Source organism: Cottoperca gobio, chromosome 3, assembly GCF_900634415.1.
Source record: "Cottoperca gobio chromosome 3, fCotGob3.1, whole genome shotgun sequence".
NCBI classification, from domain to species: domain Eukaryota; kingdom Metazoa; phylum Chordata; class Actinopteri; order Perciformes; family Bovichtidae; genus Cottoperca; species Cottoperca gobio.
In genome coordinates, this window is record NC_041357.1 from 10,348,028 (window position 1) to 10,357,443 (window position 9,416).

Below are 9,416 nucleotides of genomic sequence, written 5' to 3' on the forward strand. Positions count from 1 at the left end.
TTGCAAGACGTAAGTGCGCCTCAGGTTTCTGCAGTGGTACAATTATTCTTTGTATATCATTGTCTATATAACAACTACTCAGAGGACTCAAAACCAAATAATCCTGATTTAAAGTATATTTAAGAAATGATCTGTTTAATCTGTTTAAGGAACTGCTTTGAACATAATGCCTTAATAAATATTTCTTTAGTTAATAATAAAAGCAAATCCCCACATCTTCTCCCTGAAACAGGAGACATATAAAAATCAAAACAACACACTGCTAAAATAAAAAACTTCCACTAAAGAATATGTCTGAATTTTCATCTGCTCGTAAACAACAAAAAAGCTGCATTTTTGATGATCTGATGATCAGATAAGAAGGCGTTACATGTCCAGAAAACAAATATGATGTCATTCTAAAACAGCATAATCCATCAATCACACCTTTTGTTTATTATAACAATGCATACATGTATATAGTGTTATGAACAATCCTCCACATATGTTGCTCTTTCAAACATATTTATTTATAACACAATAGAAATCAACATTGTGCATAATTAGGCACATCACAAGCATGACACCAAACAATCCAAGGTCTGCTGCATGAGGTTGGAGGTGGTGTAGTGTGTGTAGAGGTGCAAGACAACACTTCTTATTTCTGTATTTTCCCTTTTTGACCTGTGGCCTCACTCACTTCTGCATGTAATGCAACTGGAGATAATAACTATTTAAATCCATTTAAATGTACCATGCTATTACAATTGAGCACTCTGTGTGTGTTGGAAGCATGGGTCACTTTGTGGGTCCAGCCCTCAGTCTGTCTTGACAGCAGCAGTGTGACTTCTCAGTCCCAACAACATGAGCGACGTTCATTATCCTCCACAAATGCTTTTTGGGGTAAGGGCTTCCCAGATTCATGTATGCACAGCAAGCCCAGACCGCAAAAAGATTCGTGACGGACAATTGCTCCAGCTCCCAAAAAGAAATCCACATCCACTCCAGTCCTCGGGGGTCTTCATCCTCAAAGTGTTTCCAGATAATAATAAAAAACACCTTGTGCATGAGGGCGTTTGTGCACAATCGGCTCGGTTATTTTGTTTATAATCCGCTACCAAAAGGTGAACCCACTGGATTGGCATTGCTTTGCAACAACACGCAGCCTTGTTATTAAAAAGAGCGGCGATGAGGAGAGGCGGCATCTCATTGCCGTCATAGACTTTAACACGCAGCAGAGGGATGGCCGCGCTTTCATTGGACAGGGCGACTCGTCATCTACCAATAGCGATGCAAAAGGAAAAGAGCACCTAAGCAGGAGGCCAAAGCACCTGACAGCTTCATTACTCCCCCCCACAACATTCACTATGGACACCAGTGCGACATTAAGCCAAACAATAACCAATAAAAATACAACATCGTGATATTTTGCGCGGTTTCCTATGTGTGCATTATTTGTACACTGAGGGGGGAAAACACTAGTTGAAAACGATCAGCGCCTCCAGTTTCATTAATAGTAAAGTTCCCTTTATTTGCAAAGGGTTAATTTGGCTCCAAACCTCCAGCTGCCGAAACAGGGGCCCCACCCTCGCTCCGTTTTCATTGGGCCGTCCAGCCTTTCATTCGTGGACGCGTCTCCCAGCCGGTCACGATTCCCCCCATCTGTCTCAGACGCACCGGAGCCAGACGCCACTGACGCAGCACGCGCCTTACTCACTTTTAGCAGTCACGACTCGAGACTCATTGTGCACAAAAGGGGAGAAAGAAACTGCAAAACAAGGATTGGATCGTAAAGGTAGCAAGCTGCTCTTGGGATTCTCGCCCTTCAGCTTCTGCATGAAAAGAAACCCAAAACCTGAGGCTTTGCACATTTAAAATAGCAAAAAAAATGAAAGAGTAAGCATCGACAACGAGATATCCTAACAGCCTAAAGCATTTCGGGTGAAACCTGGTGCATGAAACTTATCAGAAATGCCCATAGTGGTATTGTAAGGACACTCCGTGTAAAAGAGCACAGCCAGTATTAAAGCATTCAGCACCACAGCCAGAGGACAGCTCCCCACTCACTCTAAAAATCATCAAAATAATCCAGAAATCTCTTTTAATGGTCGAACAGAGTGCATCCTGAGCGGACAACAAGAGGATAATAATGATGTGATCAAATACATTAAACGGACAGAAGACATATCCACCCTTTTTAATCAGAACTGAGGGTGATTCCCGTGTAGCTGCAAACACAGAATGGTTAGATATCCCTTCAAGCATGATGCAAAAAATAGCAGAAATCCACACAGAACACCCATGCAAAAACACTTCCCGCCTCAGTCAAATATGTCCTATGACCCTATGTTGTGTGAATAAAAAGCATACATACAGCAGAGCCTTGAGGGGAAAAAAGAAACAGGTGCAGCTAGAGAAAGATTCAAACAACTCACCATTGTAACAGCGGAGCCTCCTGTAAAATCACGAAAAGTGCCACAAACAAAAGCCAGTTTCTCCATAAAATATGCTCTGGCTTTTCGCTTCTTCAAACTGTGCACACACTGTACTCTTGAATAGTGTGCCTTTTATAGGAGTGATGCCCCCTATCTATTTCTGGATCACGATCCAACCCCGTTTCTATTTTTAGCTCGCGCGTGATGAAAAAAGAAAAGCTCGCAGAGGTTCCTTGGAGGAATTTCGAGCGTGCAACGTTTGAGAGCTGGCGCGAGCTCCCGCGTTTCTCCTTCCCTGCACTATACATGCGGGTGCATGGTAGCATCTCCCTAATAGTGATGCTGTGGAAAACCCGCACGCCCGGATTTCAACCGAATCAAGGACATTCACAGAAATTGGCTTTTAATGAATTTAAAATTTTCTGCAGAAAGCACGGTGGCTACTGGTAGTGGTACCCCTTCACGCGCTCACATAGGAGCGCGAGCACAGCCGCCCCCACCCTATCAAATAAAATAAAAATGTGACTAAAATAATCACACAAAGCTATAACCCTGTGGCTCAATAGCATGTGATATTATTTGTATTATTATTAATTAGACATATTATTATTTACGCGGCCTGCTTTATATTTAACCCCAAAAGAAATGGAGGAATACTTCCTTCTCCTGGGGGCTGCGTCAGTCACTATTGACGTCAGGTGGAGAATCTCCTACTTTGAAGGTGGAAGCAGGAGCCTCCGTTGTGTGTACGGTGGCTAAAAACCAGCAACGGTCCAATGAAACACCCGCTGAAAATGAAAAATAGCAGAGGATAGGCTAAAGAAGGTGCAGCCCCCTCTTCCTTCAAACTGGAAAGGCCATTGTTTGCTGGCTCTAGTCAAACCTCTCTTTCATGTCATTGGAAGCAAATTAGTAGTGAGTAAATTATGAGCTCCATTGTCCATCATGAGACAACATCAAATGTCACATAAAGGCGTTTATTTGATGCTTTTCCTCATACATCAGGTGTTTTTTATAATCTGTAAAGGTGGTTAAAATGACGTCCGGGTTTGGTTTACCCTCCAGCAGAGCCAGAAGTGGCCCTCAGTGTGATGATGCAGAGCTACACACAAAAAGGTGGAAGGCTCATTACATTACAGGCTGCTGCTGCTGCTGCCGCGCGGGCTCAGTCCTGCAGACTCCCCCTGCACAGGGCAGAATGCTGAAACGCGTAGTAACGGAGCGGCGCTTGGCCGACCGATGATGCTATTTTTAACTCCCATACTCAACATGCCTGGCGCTGCGGGTTTCTCTGCTCAGGGTAGCCTACTACTGTACGGAGAGGCAAAACATAAACACAGGGACAGTTTCCAGGCTGATTTTGGTTTCCCACAACAAGAAAACAATCATCCTCGTCTTCTTCTTTCTTTATCAATGTGTCTCTTTAAGAATGAGACAGTGTCTCATTCATTAAAGCGGCAACCTGTATGATTTATATTGCACTACATTTACAGATGTGTTTTATTTTGATGTTTTATGAAGTATTGTAGTAACAATTGATGCATGATGACAGGAATTATTATTTATATTTTATAAATGCAAATATAATTGATCTTTAAAATGAATAGCCTATTTCTAATACATTATACATATACATCACACATATCATGCACACCAGTGAACCTTGGTGTGGTGTGACAAACTACGAGGGTGTGTGATCATAGAGGGGTGACATCAGACACTCAGAGGTCTTCCATGTGAATACATGAAGTTATTGTTACCTTGCAGCTCCTTCACACGGTTGATAATGCTGGTTTATAGACAAGGAATTGAGGCGATGGTTGCAAAAAAACAAGGTCAACTGAATATGACTTATCCTTACAGATTTCAACCCCAAAAAAAGAGCAACATTGTTCCATGTGTAAATTAACAATGGTGCACACTGCACAGATATTTTTGAATGAAAACCAAAGGCGTATTCTGAAGCAGTCATGAAAGAGACAAAAAGGAGAAGAAACAGAGAAGGCTGAGGAGCTAGACTCGAGGTGTGGACAACACACATGACTCTGAATTTAATGGTTTCAGAGTTATTCAAACAAAACAGAAAAAAATACATGCTATGTAAAGACCCTGTCACACATATCCGTATGACAGAAACGTACGCCTGTCCAAATACGTCCAACCTTTCATCAGATCGGAAAAGTGACGTATACAGATACGCATGTCTAACCTATTGATAGCGCATCACTTACTTATACAAAATGTATCAGACGAATACCCAACAAATGCATAAGATATACAAAAATATGGCGTATACAAAATATCGGCAACACGCTGGTGTACGTAGATATAAGGTAAGGTATAAGTAGTATTCGTTAAGAGCTCACTGTGTTACGCTGGGGTGCGTTGTTGAACACTGATGTTTTGAGCATGTTCAAAATTACCGGACGTAGCCGACGTGTGCTTCATAAGATATGCAGATGTTACGTTACGTTAGACATACGTGAATACGGAATACGTACGTGAATACTTACCTACGTAAATACAGTACGTGAATACCTACCTACGTAAATATAGTACGTAAACATAGTACGTGAATACGTTAGATATAGGCTACGCCGGCTGACGGTGAACCCTACAGCCAATGTATTGATAACGAGTGGATACCCTATTCCTAACCTATGTTAAGATGATCACTGACGACGGAGTAACTTATTAAACGTGTTTCTACAGTACAGCTAGCGTTCAGCTAGCGTTTTGGGAGCTTATTGGGGTTTGAATATAGTATATAGGGTCCCTGTGAGTAGCTCATCCTCCCTTCTTCACAGCACGTCTTGATGAATACATCAACCCATCATCCGAGAGCATGGAGGATGCTGAGAGGCTGCGACAAGAGTACATTCTAGCCGTTCTCCATCATCAGCATGACGTGAACCAGATGGCACTTTTCCAGCTCTGTTGGCCAGGCGCTCTGAAACGTTTTAAATAAGTAAGTGATACGCTATCAATAGGTTTGACATACGTATAATAATTTGTTATGTATTTGTTATGTATACGTCAGCTACAACACCGCTGTAGAAAAGTTGGATGTATTTGGACTCTGACACATTTTGAGCTACTTTTCATATACGCTGGCATGTTTCTGCCATACGGAGCTGTGTGACAGGGCCGTGTGTCTGGCCGTGTTCGGCGTAACGTCTGCGTCCTTCCAAACGATCACAACTTACCCTTAATTTATTTCAAGGTATTGCCGATATTTCGTATACGCCGGCATACGTTTCTGTCATACGGATATGTGTGACAGGGCCTTAAGATGTGCTCTGTAAATAAATATAAAAAATATGATTTTGATCTGATTGTTTTTTCTTTTTTACCTTGTCATCCATCTGTACTGTACGAACAGGTCTGAAACTTCAGAGCTGCAGTACAGCAACATGCTAAGGAGAGTGTGATGGTGTTTCTGAGGAGCTGTCCATGGTACTAAAGCAACAGTGACACTTTCAACACAGTCAGGAGTGAGTTCAGACTAAAGATTTGAAGGTTTCAAGGCATAAGATGGAGACAGCTGTTCTGTAGCTACCCTATGTAAAACACAGAGTAACGTACAGTAATCAACTAAAGAGCCGAACGGATTACGGCTGCAGGAAAAGTAAAAACTAAAGAAGGTGGGGAGATAAGAAGGGACTTTGGTGTTAATGGCAGTAGAAACTATTGTCCCCACAGGGCCAATACATTTTTATTACACTGAACTGGAAATAAATGGCCAGTAAATCCTTTGTGGATACAGCCTAGCAGAAGATAAATTGCTCCTATATGAATGTCCAGTGAACTAGTGCAGTATTTAGTTGAATTCTAGAGAAAACATAAAGGGCAAATGGTGGAGAAAATATATTTTTTCTGCCTCACTAGTATTGTACTTCATGGTATGGACTTTGAGATGTTCAGTTGAATGTTCTTGAATGTTAGGACAGACTATACTGTCTGACTCAGGTATTTAAAAAATGTGTTGTTCTATACTCACACTAAATAACTTACAAGCGCAATTATATTGTAAATGCTGATTATGTTGAAAATCTAATTCACAAAGAAAAAATATTTTTTAATATTTATACATAAAATGAGAACTTAAATGTAGGCCTACTTAACATGCTGAAAAAAACTACTGCAAGTTTATATAATACATATGTTCTATTGATTAGGTATGTTATATTCTGCCTATAATGCGTGATTATATTCTATTTTCTTTGTATTTGTTGAAGCAATACACTTAGAATTTCTTCTGATATCTAGAAAATATTACACATCCTGTCTCAAATCAGGTCTAGTATTAATTTTGCTGCAGCAGCTGAGAAGTCACTGTCCAACATGAGAAGATAATGCAATAATACATGCTAATGTTTTTATGTCTAAACCACAAACGAGAGACATTGAAAGAAACTGACGTGCTTTCCTTGTGTGTTGAAATCTTGCTCCACTCTTAGTCTCTGTGCCTTTAAAATAGTCATCTCCTTTCATGTCCATGTAGGCAATTCACTATCATTATGTAATATCTTGCAGCAACATCCATTCAGTGTTACTATATTTAGCCGTGTTAAGCCAAATATATCTACACACTGCGAGGTGCAATAACAAATTTCAACATGGAGAAAGTTTTGCATCGGAACAAATGAGAACCTCAAAACATAACCCACTTGTTCCAATCTTCCTCAACCCTAGAGGACTTTTCAGCATCGTTTTCAGCAGCAAGTTTGACTGGCACATAAATAGATAGCTGCAAAAATGACCCGTCCAGGGTGTTGCATAAAAATAGATTATTTAACTATTGCTAACACGCAACTGATAAATATAAACGTGCCAGATAAGCGCCACACTGTATTAATAAGGAAATCTGCTTTACCAGTCATGTCACTCAACTACAGCAGTGCATTATATGGACACCATAAGTTAAACAAATGTGGATAGGACTAGTTTGTGAAGATGACAATGTTTACTTTAATATCAAACATGGATGAGCATACTTTACTTCCAATGTATATATGCATAAATGTATGTAAGTGCATGCAAGTTTGTGACATTAATGCAATAATAAAATGTGCTGCCTCAGCTGCAGCAGTCTTAACAAAGGACTCCCAGTGCGTATACTATCACTCTGAAATCACTCAATGGGTACAGAGCACCGCACACACACACACACACACACACATTCAATGCAGTGTCTCTATGGTGTGCCAACTCACATGCCTATTACATAACAGGGCTCCTACTCCCAGGCCTAACGCCCCTGACAAATCCATGCACGCTTTGCTGCACATGAGCTATTTATATACTGCACCCAAGACAGGGCTGGTCAAAAATACCACTCCAGTCAATTATTCATTGAGAAACATTCCAAAACAGAGCGGGGAGTGGGTTCGGCTGCACAGGAATAGACCAACGGGCTATAATAAATAACGTCCATTAGCAATGCAGCAGCCCGTTTGTCCTCAGAGGTACCCAATCGGGAGAAGAAGGGCGGGAAACGAGAAGCTGCAAATTTGCCCTCTCATGTGCTTGTATTTATAGGAGTCTGTGCATACATTTCAGCACCTCTGCAACCATCTTGTTCCTTTACAGGATTCTAAAAATAGCAGGCTGCACTGTGCTTGTGCCATTTTTAGGTATTGCAATTTAAAAGGCAAAAAAAAAAAGTGCTGTTTCACAAGGATACTATGTGGGTGCACTTCTTTGTGGACACAATGTTCCTTCTTTGTTCTCAGATGCACCGCGCTGCATCTGCAACATCAGAATCAAATAAACAGCTTTGAACTGCCGGGTTTTAATTAATTTCTCCTGTATTATTATCCTATATATAAAACAGGGTTATCGTTGCCAAACTACAAAGCTTCTTAGGTTTCTAATTATCACTCATTTGATTGTGACTTCAACTGCAGATGGCAAAATAGCTGCTTGATTAAAACTTGAGGTTAAAAAAGCAGATATAAATCTTAAGGTCCGAAAATAAAAAGACACTGAAAACTTCACTTTATGATTGTGTTGCTGCCATTTTAAAATCTTGTCACTGAACCACATGTGTTTATGTGTGATATAATTCAACATGTTGTGGTTTGCCTTTATTAAACATGAAATCTATTTTGAGCTTGTAAATAGTTCATTCACATCTACTAGGAAGTGCAAGCAAATTGTATTTCACACCTTCAAGTCAAACTTCTCAGGTTTCTCAAATATATTTTTGTTTAGGCTAGGGAGTAAGTCTTTATTAAGCAGTTTCAATCATTTAACAATATACCATTTTTTCTATAAACTGCCATCACAATTGCTTGATTGCTTTAGTAATATGCACTCAAAGTTCCCCCTCAATGCAGTGCAACCTGAAGTGTTTAAGATCTGTTCTACTTTTTATATACAATATTCATTTCAACAAATTGTTGTTGTGTCTATCAATACAATACGCATCACTTCTTGTGAAGGTTCATTAACTACCAGTGTATAGCAGGTAGTTGGGGACTGGTGTAAAGTAGAAAATGTATTCACTCAATTGTTATAAATAGCATTTGTGAGGATCAGTGCAGACAAAGCTGGACTGAAGATGCTCATCAATCTCTGAACTGATGTCAATAGGCCAGCGTTGTGTGAAAGTGAGACAGCAATGAATACATCGGACTCATAACATTTCAACACATTCATCTGATCAGTTATAACCAAGATAAACTGATTTTCAATGTACAATCCAGTGACCTAATCTTGCTGTATTTTACAGTAAAATGATTATACTATAGAAAATACAGGTCTATTTCAGTACAAAGTGTAAACCCTATAATCTCTGATTAAATAACAAAGTGGCATAACTTTTGGACATTTGAATCATGGCCAAGTCATTAGAGTGCTAATGGCGTGGCTGTTTGCTGCCATTACAATATGCACAATTCTACAACCTATGTGGACAGTTTTGTTTTTGATAACAAAATGAACTTTTAAACCGATACAGAATGCATTCTGGGCTACCATACAGAACGGGAGATTGTA